The sequence below is a fragment of the Buteo buteo genome, chromosome 27 (assembly GCF_964188355.1).
Source record: "Buteo buteo chromosome 27, bButBut1.hap1.1, whole genome shotgun sequence".
Lineage (NCBI taxonomy): Eukaryota > Metazoa > Chordata > Aves > Accipitriformes > Accipitridae > Buteo > Buteo buteo.
In genome coordinates, this window is record NC_134197.1 from 6,253,741 (window position 1) to 6,269,977 (window position 16,237).

Sequence of the window (16,237 nt, forward strand, 5' to 3'; positions counted from 1 at the left end):
ACCTGTGATGAAGGGTCAGAGGTGAGATGAGAAAGGGACAGCACGGAAGGAAGCTACCTGCTTCCCAATATGATGTGATGACACATTAAGCCTGGGTACCAGAACCAGTCCTGCTTCCCTGCAGCGCTGCCCTGGCTCTGCGCAGCATCCTGTCCTGGCTTGCGTTCACTCCCCTGCGTACGCCACTTTAAAGTGCCTTGGGTCCCTGTATCTATGTCAGGGAGCAGAGAAAATGGCAAGGGAAAAGCAAACAAAGTGAATGGGAAAAGCATTACAAAACCAGCAGAAAAGTCTTCCCACACCACTCCATGCTTTCAAGTAAATGAGGCTAATTAACTAATTGCCTAAATTATTACGGCTATTTTTACCCTCGTATGAAGGCTTGGCATTATTGCTGATTTTTTTAAGACTCGGCACTGAACTTTCAACTTATCAGAAAGTTAAGGAAGCAAAGCCCCTGGAGTGGGGAGCCAGAGGGCAGAGCAGCTGCTGGGCCAGGACTGGGGTTGGAGCTCAGGCAGGTACCGCTGCTGCGGGGAAGGAGCATCTGCAACAAAACAGCTCCCATTGGGTGATGCTGTTTAACACAGAAGTTCAGTGTTATTTGCTGAAATTTCACCCGCACCTGAATCTGCCTCCCAGTAAAGGATTTCTTCTATAACTAAGCATCCCCTCTGCTCCACCAGTTTCCTATTGCAGCCGAGATGATAGAAGGTGATTTGGAGGAAGGGTTTCACACCTAGGCAAGAGAAGGGGAGGTCTGATGGCTAAGGGTGCATGAACATGCTGGTCCTGGCAGTGACTGCAGCTCTCGTGGGCAGACCCAGAGTAACCTTGGACAACCGGGCAGGAAGCAAATATACTGCACTACTCGGTATCAGCAGCAAAACCTGCTTGAAAAGGGCTTTTTGGCCACCAGGGATGTGCTACCAAGCTCCTGTTGACCCATCTAGGGGCAAGCTGGTAAAGGTGGGGATGTGGCTACAAGAGGGGACTTTGGGTCTGCATCTGAAGGAGGACAGAGCTTGCTGGAGATGGTTTTAACAGCTGGTTTGGGACATAGCTGGGATTTTAATCTACAGATCTTGCTGGCATCTACAGCACTGTGGTGGAGTCATCACACCCCAGCGCTGCCAGCTCCAATCTCTTGAACGAGCTATTAGCAAAGAGACACCCTCCTGGGGCCGGCCGGAGCCTCTGCTCCTCTCGGGGAAGCTGCGGGGCTCTGCAAGCGCCGGCACCGGGCGCAAGGCTGCACGCTCTGCGCCTGCCCTGGGAAACAACCGCTTTTCAAGCCTGGTTTCCCCGCTGTTGCCTTGGGGAACAAGTTCAATCCTGCGTGTGCCGCTTCCAGAACTAATTGGGGTTTGCTGTGCTAGTGACGCCTGGTGTCTCCACGCTTAGGAAATGGGCTGCAGCCAGCTAACCAAAACATGTGTGTCCCTCTCCCAGCTGGGAGTTAAAAGCAATGCTGTTTGTGATAGAGCAGCTAGCAGGACTCTCCGGATGTTTTCACTGAAATGCACCCATTGCTCTTTCTCTGGGGACACTGGCCACCATAGACCAGTCACCACCACTTTGCACGTCAACCCTGAAAATCTGTGGAATGACATACACGCTCTGCAAATAGGGAACTGATGTCACATGGCCTATACACACAGTCATCCCTCCATCACACGCACACAAATATCTTATTCCCAAATCTTCCAGACCACCCTCCACAAAAGGACAGCGCTAATCCATCTGCTGTAACCCTGACTGACCACATGAACTGTCCCAGACACGCAGCCTCTGTTCAGGCAGGAATCCAATGTGGCAGGAGCTCCCTCCTTCCACTTTGAGAAAATGCCATTTTCTTGGGTTTTGAGGGATTTTCTCACAAAACAAAACTAGATGTTTTCTCCTCTTCAGCGAAATGCCAACATCTTAGCTCCCCGGTGGAAATTTCAGTTAACTCCATTAAAATCCCCCAATCATTCCTGCTGAACAGCCAGTTCCCTCAGGAGCAAGAAGACTGATAGACCTCCTTTTCTGTCATAAACCTCACTTATCAGCCTTAATGAGGTGACATTTCAAGCCTGCCTCTTCTCTCAACACACAAGTACACAACAGTTTGGGGTGGCAAATCTCTTCCAGGCATGTCATTGAGGAGGCGGGCAGGTGAAAGTCCCCTGTCCTTTGGATGCAGGAGTCAGCTCCCCTCTGAGTTATCTCTAAGACTATCTCCAACATTGGACCAGCCGTGACTCAGTGTGGTCAAGTCCTGGAGAGGTCCAAGGATGGAGATCAAACAGCCCCTCTGGCCACCTGTTCTGGTGCTGCACCACACTCTTAGTGCACATCTCTTTCCAAATGCCCAACCTGAACCTCCCAAGCTGCTTTTGTGCCCATTTCCCCCCATTAGGCTGTCTGCCACTAAGAGAGTTTGGCTCTATCATCTTTGCAAGCTCTGTCCAAGCAGCTGTAGGCATAGGATGCTGCCCTTCAAACCTGAATCCTGCTGGCCATCAGGATGAAGAGTCTTTGGCTGCCCTGAAACGCTGGTCTGACACTGCTGGTGAAGGGAATATTGGCACCGTGTTAAAATATAAAGTAAGCCACAGACTTCTTTGGGCCAGTTTCTGCCCAGGCACTTGTTCCTCCAACAGGGCCCCTTGCCCCTTCACAACTGTTTTGGTAAGGACCAGTAAGATGATGAAGGTGGACCAGATGGCAACCACTGCTATACTCAACAACGCATGAAGGACACCTCACAACTCAGCTAGCAAGGTAATACGTCTCACCAAAACCTTTTCATCCCTTTCCTTTCTGTCTGCAGATTCTCTTCCCACGTTCTAGTCATCTTGTTTGCTGAAGTCCCTGTCTCGTGTGGAACTGGCCAGCTTCTGCTGCTGAAAAATGCCATTTTTTGAGGTTTACCTAGTCCAGAGTGGAATCTCTGATAGATCAGGCTCTTTTCTCTTAGAAAAGAGAAATAATTTCTACTATTTTACCAGTGGAGCACAAGGAGCCATTGTCCCAAAGTTTTGTTAATATAAAATGGAGATTATGGTCCCTGGAGTGATTTGGCAGGAAACTTCACCACTTTTCAAGGGCCTTCCTGTGTGTGAAATGGAAAGAGCAATGCTGCCCTGTAGCTCCCTGTTTGCAATGTACTTAGAAACTCTTGAATACCTGGCACTAGACGTGCCGTATTATCTCCCACCTCACCTCCCGTGTCTAAAGCTGGCGGCCTGGCAAGGGGAATTATTCCAGATTTGTGCTGTCCAGAAAACAGCCTGGCAGGAAGATTTGCAAGTCATGTCTCCCCGCGCAGTGCCATCTCCTGCCCCATTGCTCAGTAACCCACTAGAGATGATGAGCCTTTGGCTCTCCATCCTGGGATTAGCTGGCAACCCCAAACCAAGAACTGGCAGTCAGTTACTCGCTGCCTGCTGCCAGCTCTGAGAGCTGCTCACTGCCCGTTGCTGTCACACTCGGTGTTCCCCCCAAGACACCACTAACTCTACTGCAGAGAAACCACACGCCATGTCCAACGCTGCCCATTCCACCCACGCCTAGGGACCAGCAGGGAGACTGGGTGACACTGGGGAGCCCAAGAGAGGTCAGTCCTTCTGCAATATTTGCAATACAGGAGAATATGCTAGTTTCTTCACCCCTCCCATCCCCAAGCCCATATGGCAGCGGAGATGGAGAGGACTTTACGGCAATTCTATTTCCCCACTGCCCAACAGCATGTCCTGCTGGAGGTGTTGGGGCAAAAGGAGGAAAAGTCTGATTCGATTTACCAAGTGCCTCTTCTCAGCACAGTTGCAAGTCAGATTCAATTTCCCAGTGTTACCTTCTGCATATTTCATCCACTAACAGATTTGCAAAGATTTAAATACAATACAAAACTGCAGACACTATCAAAAGAGGCTAGAGAGAAAAGGGCAGGAGAAGCCTGTCCTTTTTCTTTAGGCTTATGGAAGATGCCACTCTGAGAGCTCGGAGAATGGGCATTGCCAGGCAGGAGCTGTGCCAGACCCTCACCTGAGCAAGCACTGCTTGGAGGGACAGGCAGGAGGCATGGGAGGCTTCAGCAGGTAGGTCCAAGCATCTGAGATGCTCAGGGCAGGGATTGGCACTGGTGATGCTGGAGTAGAGCATTTAGTAACCTCAACCCATGCCGGTACCACCTGAGAGAGCAGGATGTCAGCTCCAAACTTGCTACATGGCATCTCTCCAGAGATCAGAAGAATCCTTTGGATAATGCAAAGGTTTCATGGGAATACCATGGGAAAGAGGGCACTCCCCAGGAGGTCTCTGCACAGATACAGGTGTGTAACGCAAACCTTTAAACACACGCTCAACAAAGAGAAGCACCATGTTAGGTGATTAAATCCCCCATGTATCTGCAGGAAGTGAGGAATATATCCTGCTCACCAGAGCTGTGAAACGTATTCACCTGTTGCAGGAATTAATCCTTTTTTTACTAACAGAGTGGCAGAGCTGTGCACACAGAAATCCTGTCTGAAATGAATCCCTGATAAAGAGGAAGTCAAGTTAAAAGGTGAGTTTTACTGCCTGCCAAGGCTTTAGGTTTTTAAAGGGTCTCTTGTAGAATTACTGTATTAGCAGGCTATTATGGGTATAGATTTCAAACTGCTATGCACAGCAAGAAAAAGCATGGAAGTTTTGAGATGGGAAAGAAATGCATGGAAAAAATGAGGCAGAAGAGGGCAAGAGGGGGAGAGAGAAGCAGCAGTGATGTGCCGAGGGGACAGAGGCTGATAAATGATGGAGGAGATAGTGGAAGGGGGGTGAAGAAGAGAGCAATGAGCAGTAGGGTAAGGAGAAAAGAGAAAGATAAAAAGAGGAGGAGAAAGTAAGAGAAGAGATAAATGAGGGCAAAGACCAACTCATCATTTTGCAATTCGACCCCGGTGGAGAGGAAAATTGATGTCTGGAGCTTTTTTATGGCCAACCTCCTGGGCATGGGACAAAAGACAAGTTATTACCCAACCCCAGGTCAGGTCTGTAGCCTGCCAACTGCTTAGACACATTCAGAGAGCCCATGAGAGCTGTAAATCAAGGGGGCCAAAGAGATCACAGAGAGGCTGGGACCAGGCACAGAGCAGCAGTGAGCTCAGCAAATGCAATATAATCACAGGAGAGGAGCAAGCCGAGGAGTGACACAGGCTGATGAGGAGTGCCCAGCCCAAAAGGGCTTTGCTTATCTCTCCTTCATGCCATTCCTAAGGACAGCACTCCCCCAGAGATGCAAGTCCCCCTGCATGTCCTCCTGATTTCTCTTCCTATTGATTTTCAGGCTCTGAATACCATTTATTTTTGCTTGCTTGATTCACTCATTCATTGAATAAAGGCATCATCACTATTATTATTATTGTCCTCGTCATCGGGCTCCTCATCACACATTATATTATTTGCATTGCAGAGCTGGAAGATTTCAGGTTGAGGCAGGAAATTTGTGTGAGTTGTTATTACTGCAATCAGATGAAGTGAGAATTGGATCGGCGAAGGCTGCCAGAGCGCAGCTCTCCCAGCAGGACACAGAGGCTCTGCCCAATCAGGGGAAGCTGCCATTTTATTGTGCGGGTCCCGCCAGCAATTTCGGACTTGCCTTTGGTGTCCCATCTCTCCCTCCCACCCCACCACCCAGCTCCACTGACTGCCAGCAGAGAACGGGGAAACGCATCGGAACGGGAGGGCGAGGAATCAGAAAAGACTTGGCGAGATTGCACATTTTCTGCCTTGCTGATGGTATTTATTAGACAACAGAAAATAGCTATTTTACCATCTGCCTTGTAAAAAAAAAAAAAAAAAGTCCTCATTAAATTAATGGAATGTGCAGCTGCCGAACAGAGTGTTCCTCTCCCTGCCACCTCCCAAGCAGCCCAGCGCTTGCTGGAGTGGGGAATCAGGCTGCCAAAAGTAGCTGAGGCTAACTCAGGCTCGTGTGGTGGGAGAGGATGGACAGACAGCCTCCTGCTTCTCCCAACCCCGGGCTCTTGCCAGGGAACCTATGGGTGCCCCGTTGCCACACGCAGGGTGCGAGGGCTGCCTTGTTCTGTTACGGAGCAGAGGGCTCGACCCCTTCCCGCATGTACCCCTGCAGGGTCTCAGCTTGTGAAGGGAACTGGACGAGTCTTTGCCTAAGCAGAGCGTGATCCACACTTCAGGTTGAGGAGGTCAGAGATGCCCATCGACCTATGTTGAGCATGGTAGGATTTGGGGGCAGGTAAAGTCCTAATTTCCATGCCTCTGCCATCTCAGTCGATGTGAGCTAGTCAATCCATCCCTATCGTCCACCTCTCCATATCAAAGTTTGATCTGAGTTGGTGCTTGCCCCACAAAACCAAGAAAGCCTCGAGACTGGCTGACTGCATAGCCCAGAGGAGCTCCTACACAGAAGCCTTTATTTTGGCTGAGAACAGACCAAAAATCATGAACTGAATCCTTTCTCAATCCCAGCAAGACAGAAGCACCATAAACCAAAGGTCCTGAATGATTTTAATGATGTTAATGGAGCTAGGAGAATGGCAACCAGTTTAATGCCAGCATTACCAATTAATTTCTACTTGGAACCGAACAGCACTGAAGGGTTTTAAGTGAACCTTTTCTTCTGATATCTGGTGGAGCATGAGGAGTGTTTGATGGAGGAGTGGTTGCCAAAATCCCATATTCCATGTGGCTTTGAGGAGCAGGTCCACCAGTTTGCATCGCCAAGGTCTCCCAGGGGTACCAGATACCACAACACACTGCCTTAGCTAAAAAACTCATTGCCTCACCACTTCATCACGAGTAACACCTGAAGAGTGATGTCTAGGACTACTCTGGGTGCAGCAGTTCTATTCCTAAGGAAATAAAGCCCTTTGTTAGATGTCTCAGCACCGCTGCAGTATAATCCACATTTAATCCTCACTTGCATTTTCTGCTGCTAACCTCTCTGCTAATGCCAGGGAGATCCCGGTGCCTGCGCTGCTCGTCTGAAGGTGCAATCTCTCCTTTGTTGTCCTCTCCTCCTCTTTCTAGGAGGCTTTTCTATATAGATTTTTCACCTAGATGAGTTTTTACATGTTTTTTTGCAGGTAACTTGTTCCCTTAAATTTGATCCTTCAGCAGTTACAAAGCAATTGGGGAAAGCTGACCTCGGGAGACAGGTCCAGCTGCAGAGAGGTTGTTTCCATCATGCCCACGGAGGAGGCAGGAGATGGCCTCTTGGATTTCAGCATGCAAAGGAAAGTTACAGGACTACAGCATGTCGAATCACTTCATGCTGAAATAAATCCTGACATAATAAGCCCTAATACCGCCAAAGAAACTATTACAGTCAGTCACAAAAATAATCCACATTGAAAATCGGTGAAAATACCTCTCCCCAGTGGAACGACGTAGCTCCAGAGGATCAGTTCCAGTCAAAGACGACAATTTCATGTTTACCAAACAAATGAGCTCAGCTCCAAAAGGCAAGTATTAGTTGCCAAAAACCCCTCTGCTTAAGCAAGGTTTTGCCACCTCCCACTAAAGACTTGCTTTTAAAACCAAAGAGCAAGAACAAAAGGGAAGACCGTGAAAGGCAGAGATCAAATTGAAGCCCAGAAGGATGTCGTGGCTTTCTCTTACACCATTGCCACCAGTCCTATCAATCCTTAATTAGCAGCACTAAGGGCAGAACACCAACCTGATTGCTTCACGAGCACAAATCTCCTGGTTTTCAGAGGTTAATAGCAAAATTTCTTCCAGCCTTTGCCTGCATTGTCACTGGTCCCGGGGATTTGTAAGCAGAACCGCGTCTGCAAGTCGCTGACTTTATTTGCAGCGCCAGTTGGTTGTGTGTGCAGGGTTGTAGGGGTCTTTGCACATGTGGGTCCTGACCGTGTGGTGCATGCACGCTGCCTCGGCCAGTCTTGGTAGGGCTACTCTCTGAGGAACCTGCGAGACAGGGCCACCGGGCTGCTGAGCTTCCTCATGGAGTAGCTCGCAGGGTTGTCTTAGAAAGGAAGTTAGCCAAAAAGACAGGGCAGATTAGCAAAAACACAGGGACAGGCATTTTTTTTCCTTGAAAAAAAACCCATTTGCTTTCTTAGGAAAAAAAAATCTAGCAACAATTTTTTTGAAAAAAGAAAACACAAACAAACAAACAAAACCCCCAACCAAGTTCCTTTTAATTAAAACTTCAAGCCTGTCACAGGGAATCTTGATAAAAACATTGACATTTTGCAAAGTTGCCCTTGGACAAAATCATAAGCATTGAAAGCTCTGAGACACGGACACTGTGGAAGCGCCTCTGCGCATGCCAGAGCATTTGGGAAGGACATTCATCTTCCTGCAGTCAGGTGTGTTGGTAATTCTGTGGTGTTTCTCATGTGTTTGTCCTTCCCATATCCACGTGCGAGGTACATAGCATGTGGGGCTGTGGCAGGCCCAGGAGAAGGCCAGGAGAAGGTCGCGTGGTTGCAGGCAGTTAGGAAAAAATACAGCGTGCACGTTGCAGTGCAGTGTATGCATGGCTTTGCAGGCATGCGGGGCTGCGGGTGTCATTTAGAAAGGAAGGACTTTGCACCTGCATGTCTCCCGGTGCTTGCACAGACACAAAGCTGCATCGCTTCACGAAGCCCAGGACACACTTTTACAGTTGTCTGGGGTCAGGGTTGCTGGCTGGGACAGCAAGAGGCGAAGCACAGCTCTGAGATTTCACGTAAACCATTTGTTCTGCTGGGGTGGGATCTGCGGAGCCGCAGGTTGATGCGGCGCCCGTAATTCTCTCGGACGCCTCCAATGCTCAGGTCCTTGCACAGAGGGATGCTTCCACCTCATGAGCCAGGAATGCTGGTGCCAAGGCTTTTTCCTCCTTATGAGCATTTTTATACATCACCCCTTGCTCGAAGCCTCAGCTGCAGACAGCAGCCCTTCCGCAGGCCCTGCTCATGCAGACACAGACCTGTGGTCACCTCCAATCATCCATGGAGGAAAATGAGAAGAGACAGTTAGTGAAGGACCTCATCCTCCAGGACTGCCCCAGGGCTTATGCACAGGTGAGGAGCTGTTGCTTTTTAAGACCCTGGGTCTCATCTCAGCATCATTTCCCATCACTCCATCCCCCTGCTTCTCCCGTGCGTATGGGAGCACTCAGTTCACACTAACAAATCTGAGCATCCCCAGATGATTAAAGGAAGCACTGCCTTTTAAATCGCTCTGATTGGGGTTGATGGCTGTGTAGAGTTGGACACTTGGCTCTAATGATGTGTGAAAATCTCCCCGCTGTGACCAGTCATTCCTGGCTGTGGAAAATAAGGAGGAAAAGGGGGGGGGATGTCACTCAGGACAGTCCCTCCAGGGCTCCATTCGCTGCCCGTGCACGGCTGGGAGAGGCAGCCCTGCTTTGCATCACTAATGGGGATGCACATGTATGTGGCATCAGTGGCTTTCTGCCCTGTGGTGGCAGATGAATCAGGGTCTCCCTCCACCACAGGTTGGCGTGACCAAAGCGGCTGAGCCGTAGTGGAAGCGCGCTCCCAGGCGGGGAACGCCGGCAGGTTTCACAGTGGGCTCCATCCCGGCTCTGGCTGGTCCCACCAATACTCCCATGCTGGTGTTGGGGTGGGGGTTATTATTTGAGACCGGGGTGTTGCAGGTGTGCGCAGGCTGCCACGGCACAGCTCTACTGCTGGAGCATCGCTTAAGGTCATGACTCTCCGAATGAGACCCCGCGGTGAGCCGGATAGCGGATCCAGCCCCAGAGGGAGGCAGGGCACAGCCAGCACCCCCAGCCGGGAAGCACCGCGCGGCGGATCCACTGCAAGTCCTGCGGGCGTGGGAAGGAGGATCTAAGCAAGCAAACCACGCCATCCCTGACACGCAGGGACCACTGCCTGACGCTTCTTCAGGTTAGTCTCCATCGCCGCTGCTGACAGGGGACCAGCCATCAGCGCTCTGCATGAAGGCAACGTGAACCCAGCCAGCGTGTTCGCTGCCTTCTTTCCCCACCACCTTCCTTTGTTAACTTCCTAATGACACCCGAATTCAAAGCAAATCTCAGCATGCACAGTCCAATCCTTCCCCTCCAGGACAAGTTTGCTTTTTAGAGGCTCTCCTTGCTGAGATTCGTTGTTCTGCGACAGAGGGGAATGGCCGGGCAGTCTCCGAAATGAAGGATGCATTTCCTCATGCTCGGATGGGGCTAAACAGAGGCACGGGGGGAGGCCAGGCACCAGCCGGAGGTGTCCTGCAGTGAGTGACCCTCAATGTGACATTGATGGTTCTTAATTCTTAAGCCTGCTTTGGAAGGATTTCAGCAGATCCTATTTAATCACTGCAGCCTCTTCATCTCCCGTGTCTCCGCTCGGGGTAACGTTACGCGTTCTCCTCCGCCAGCTCTCTCCAAGAACTGGCCACCCTCCTCTTCCTCCATGGGTCCCTGGTGCAGAAAACACCACCAAGCCCTTTGCCTGCCGCACGGGCGCAGGGCTGCCGAAGCTGTAGCCGCCCTCAGCTTGTTTACTAATGCACAGCTCAAATAGCATTTGCTTAATTTCCCCCAGTCCGCAGGAGGACTCCATCTCTTGCTAACGAAGGGCACGGCTTCCTGCAGGTGCGCTACCAACTCCCCGCAATTGGGCTGCGCCATGCATAGCATTAAATATTTAAGCACTTGTCAAAATGTTGTAACGATTTTTTTGTCTTGTTCCATTAGCTCCGTTTCCAAAGGCCACCACTGGAACTACTGAACATTTATTTCTATTGAATCCAGCTTAGAAGTTATGATCTGAGAAACCGGGAGACAGGACAGTATGTTCTGCGGCGCCTGCTTTTCCCCACCACCACTCAGCTGAGACATGTTGGCCTTTGAAATATCATTTTTATTCCTACCTTAGAAAAACTAAAATAAAGAGATTGATTCTTCCGCCTGCTTGATTTGCTTCTGCCAGCTAAATAAGGTACATAAATATCAGTCAGGTGGCTTCCCCATGTAAGTTTTGGGGCCATCAGTTTAAACACCTTGCACAGTTTGTGGTACCGGCCGTGTGAGCTGGATTTCCTCCCCAGGTGCAAAAATAAAGCGTTGTTATTACGTGATTTTCCTGTTGCTACAAAGGTACGCACATGAATTTTCCTCCCTCACTGTCTGTGCATGAACAGCATCTTATTATGCTAATACTACAAGTATTAGACAAAAAGCACTGAAGAAAGCCAATGGAGACAGCAGTTTGGACTGGGGACAAAGCGGGTTTGGGGTGGGGGGCTGCTATGGCCCCCAGGTTTGCTTTAGGCTCACTGAGGTGCACAGATCCAGAGGGTGTTGCATGGGGTGGGGGACACCTGCAGCCCCCAGGGACATCGGGGAGATGCCCAACGCACCAGCCCTTGGGCACGGGACCCCACGCCAGGGCCACTGCAGGGCTCAGCTCCCCCCAAGCAAACCCCAAATTTGCACGAGGGAGCTGGGCTTGCTGCGGGCCCGGGGATGGGACTGCTGGTGGCAGCCGCGCCATCACCACCCTTCCCTTCTTCAGGAAAAAAAAAGGGAAATCTAAAGCATTCTTAAAGACTTCCCTGCGTTTTAATTCCTCTCTATTTAAAGACATGCGAGAGCCCAAGAGTTCCAGTCCCTCTGCCTGCGCCTGGATGCTTCGCAAAGTTGTAATCCCCACTAGTGACATCATGCGCCGTTGCCATGGGAATGTCACAAACTCATTGCCATGGGGATGTCACAAACTCAGCACTGTGACTTCACCGTGGCAGACAGGCAGCAAGGGAGGCAGCGCTTCCCAGACACCAGTATCTCTTGTAATTAGGAAACTGGCATGGAAAATGAGGATGAAACACAGGATAGGAACACAAAACCGTTTTGTAAGTATGATCTATTGGAAAGTATTCCCTCATGAGAAAGTGCCTCCTTAATTGATCCTGCGCTCTTAAGTAAACCGCAGAAGACAGAGAATAAAATAGAAATTATAGTGATTTGTTCTATTGGGCATTTCATTGAGTAATTAAGAGGATAATTAGGAAAAGGAATATTAAAAGGCTCAGCCCTCATCTTGCTCTAGAGGAGCAAACTATCGAACGTGCAGCATCATCCGATGTTTCCCTGTGCTAACATGGGGTTCCCCAGGGCGAGGGAGGCGTGGATGGATGTGCCGCAGGGCAAGGGGTCACATATAGGATGGTAAGGGCTGAAAAAGCATCTCCCCCTGTGGTCTGGCAGGATGCTGGAGCTCTCCCAGGAAACGCAGGGTGGGAATGGCAGGTTACAGGGAGCAACCCCCACCTTCGCAGCATCTCTTGGCATGTGGTGTCAGGCTTTGGCGCTTGTGCGTGGTGCATTTCAGTGCAGGGGAGGCTAAAGGGAAAAACATAAACCAGCCTCGGCTGCAGAGGAGCTCTGGGGAGAGCTTGCCATGGTGAAACACGTGCTGATGAAGCACCGCAGCCAAGGCAGAAGTGGCAGAAAGCTGGAAAATCAGCTGAAAGCTCAGCATCAATGGTTACCTTGTGCCAGGAGAGCAGCTCTGTCACCCACCCCCCTTCTAACACCTATCCCCCTTTTGCTGTCATCTTTCTCTTAGGAAAATATGTATAAAAGTACCTGTATAACTAATCCAGACCCAGACAGGACCCAACACCACCCCAAGACCCCTCAGCGGTCGCAACTCAACCTGAGCTGCTTCTCTAAGATACCGAGCATTGCACACACACAAGAAAACCTTGGTGCTGGCCAACACATTCGTGAAACAAAGACCTACTCAAGCAATGAAATCTGCAGCTCTTTTCTGAGCCCCAGCACATCTCGCTCCACCCCATTTACCCACCAGCATGGCCACTCTCCAACACAGATGTCGGGACACCAGGTCCCACCACAGGTTTCCTCTGCAGCCCACGTTACACGCTGGGGACCCCAATGCTCACACAAGGCCATCTCCTAAGAGGTCCCGGGTGAAAGACAGACCCAGTGAGAGCAATCTGTCCACTGCAAGTCCCAAATGGTCCCTGCAGGGAGCAAACGCAAGTGCAGCGATGGGGAAATGCAGACTGGAGTGAAGGACACCATGAAAAGGGCTTTACTGACAGCAGTTAGCCCTACTGGACATGCATTTGTGAACACTGAGACAATAGATAGGTTATTGCCCCAAACCACTTGCTCAGGAGACAAAACAAGCAACCAACCCACCCAGGTAAATGAGAAACCCCAACCTGCAGCATGGCAGTGCTGACCAGTGGCCAAGAATTCAGTAGTTCTTGGGCTTGCTTGCTCCAGGACCACATATTTAGGAAAGCACATCACCTCACAGGCAGGAGAAGGCTGGCTTGTTTTAAACTGGCCTCTGTGGCTAGAAACCTCTTTTTTCTCCCTAGGGAGATGGATGTGATGGCTATAATCCAGTTGCTATGCTGGGCCTGTGTTTCAGGGACAGTGGCTTGTCAGGGTTGAGCCCAAAGTGTCAGACAACTGTCAGAAAATCCATGTTCAGAAGGTCCCCAGCCTTCCCTTTCCCTGTCCCGGGATCCACTGCTCCCCTCCATCCTCCCCTGCTAAGGGAGGGTAATCCCCATCCTCTTCAAAGCAAAGTAAAACTGGCTTTTTGGCTTGTTGCTGGCCCTTACAGGCACGAAAGCAGCTTGTTGGGAGACTCGAGTGCTCGGCACAGCCCTAAAACAAGGCTCCTGTTTGAAGTGCATGGATTGAGGCTGGATTAAGAAAGCCCAGGAGGAGTGTCTAGCTCTGCTCCTACACTAAAGAGGCGGCTCAGCAGCAGCAGCCAACGCCGCTTCATCCTGCTCAGCTCTTCGTGCAATCCCTAAGAAGCCGCTATGGCGCTGGGGAAGCGGCGATTTCATATGCGATGTTCGACTTGACCCGGGGAGCGGGTAATTGCAGAGCATGTGCTCTGCTTTCCAATGCCGCTGCAGGGAGGAGAGCAGAGCAGAGCTGCCTCACTCCTGGCTGCAGGAGCACCCGGCACTGCTCGAACCCCGTCACCATCCAGAGGAGTTGGGCGATTCACTTCCACAGGGGCAGATTAAAACCAACAGCAAAGGCAGGACAAAACGGCATCGTTAACCACCTCTGCCCAGTGGGGCAGAGCAGATAGAGCCCGCGGAGCGCAGAGCTGCTTGGATGCAGAGCGGGTCCCAGGCAGACAACTTATCTGTGGCTTGAGGCAAGTTTAGAGAATCGCTTCCGAAGTTTCCCTCTTGCAAACACCTCATTTCCCCCCTCTGGTCAATGCAACAAGCAGGTTTAGTGCAACGTGAACAGGGAACAGAGGATAAAGGAATATACGAGCCCATACCTGAAGGTGCATCCTTCCTTTCTCACCAAGCAGCGGGGAGGCCATTGCTGTCTCTCGGTAATTTTCCAACATCCTGTGTTGCAGGTAGATTTATGCACTGATCATAGTTGGAGCTGTTAATAAAAGAGCGCAAAGAAAACGGATTTTACTGTGAAGTGTAGTGCTGCTTTTCTTCCAGCTTTGCATTATCATGACTTTCTCTTTTTTTAATCTTTTCTCTTTTTTTTATGATTGACCATGTTTGGGGTTCAAAGCTTTAAAAATAAATCGCGGATCTTCTTTCATCTACTATGCATGAGAGAGTCAGAATCTTAATGGCTTAAATGGATATTTTGGGAGGGACCCCAAACCAAGCAGTTCCTACTTTAACTGGGAGCCAGAGGGATGAAGCTAATTTGCAAATAACGTTACATGCTGGTTTTACTTGAACTCGAGGGAAAAGGCTGCAGTGGCTACCTGTCATTCTTTGTGACAAATTGAACAAAATGGAAATCGAGTTCACTACTAAAAAAAAATATAGAGATATATTAAAAAAAAATCTGCAGCAGACCAATTTCTCCTGCACCAGGGGAACGTCCCAGGACTGCAATGAAGCCATGCCTCAGCACGTACTGCTACTGCTGCCTGGGCACTGGGGACAAACAGGCTGGCTGTCCTTTTCCCAAGAGCAGATTTTTTTTTAACTCTGAGAGCTGCGAGCATTTCTCCAGCCTGACTTGAGCCACTTCTTCCTTATGCAGTTCGAAAGACAACTTTCTCCTTTAGCATCGCAAATGCCTTCCCCTGGGAGGGGGGAGGTCCGATATCTGCAACACTGCATCTTTACAGCAAATTGCCTATCAATGATTTTGTGGCTAATATATACAAGGAGAAGCAGAGGAACTAATATAATGTAATTTTCCGTGTTTACTGCATTATTACAATGGTTGAATCTACTGATTAGTTCCTATTTTTCTTGCCATCTCTTCCTGAGCATCCCTTTTATTTTTGCGCTGCTTATCTGCATACAGAGTCATTTATCCGTACGGCTGGTGTAACAGGAAGCAGGGCCAAAGCTATCATTTCTCCTCCCTTTCAAATTTAATCTTGCAGACCTCAATCTTTGTGATACCACTATTATTTTGTCCATATCTGATCTAACGGGAACCAGCCATTATTTTTGCCTTAAAAAAAAAAAAAAGAAAAATGGAAAAAACTAATCCGAGCAAAAGATAATGATGGCTGTGGCACTAATGATCCTTGGCATACCTCCTTGCAATGAATCCGGTGCTAAAACAGAGACTGTTTGTTTCCCTTCTCTCTACATAACTGCAGGACTGACCCCTCATGCACAGGCAGCTCCCCACCAATAAACAACATTGCCCCGATCTCCCAGGGGATTCATTTCACTGCCAACTATCTCAGCAGCCCTTCTTATTGTCTTAACTTATTTACCCAAATAGTGGAAAAACAACTCAAGTGGAGACGAATGCTCTCCAACAACATGACTGCAACTGGTTTCTTCAGTTTTGTTCCCCTACAAGCTAGGAAAGTCTCCTCCCCCAACGGTTATTAATTGAAAAGGGAAGAGGAAAATTTCCTACAATATGAACAATACCAGAAAGCGCTCTTCATTACTGTTCCTTGAAAATCATGGCAAGATATTTTGCCCCCCAGCTTCCTTAATGCTCCCCACCTCCCAGCTCTGGGCAGACCATCACACCGGCTAGAGACCTCCCACTGAAGCATCGAGCCAAGCTGTTCCGCTCATGCCAACCACATCAGCCAGCAGGGATTTACTTGGGACAGGTGAGGAGACAAACTGAGGAATGCTTCTCCTCCCTTCTCCTGCACCACCACCAGTCAGAGGTTTTTCAAGCAGTGAATGTTCCTGCCCAACCTCCTCGCTGCACGTCCACAGTTTGCACCATCGCTCCGTGGTTTCTGTCTACGCCACGCTCTTC

At 49.7% G+C, this 16,237-nt stretch overlaps 1 protein-coding gene across 1 annotated transcript in view; it reads right to left on the reverse strand.

Annotated features, from left to right (window-relative positions):
* Positions 1–14,361, reverse strand: part of ELFN1 (extracellular leucine rich repeat and fibronectin type III domain containing 1) — an 85,519-nt gene extending 71,158 nt beyond the window's left edge. The window contains exon 1 of the mRNA XM_075058407.1: positions 14,295–14,361. The gene's annotated coding sequence lies outside the window, so the exon portion shown is untranslated. The remainder of the gene's footprint in view (positions 1–14,294) is intronic.
* Positions 14,362–16,237: the final 1,876 nt, after the last annotated feature.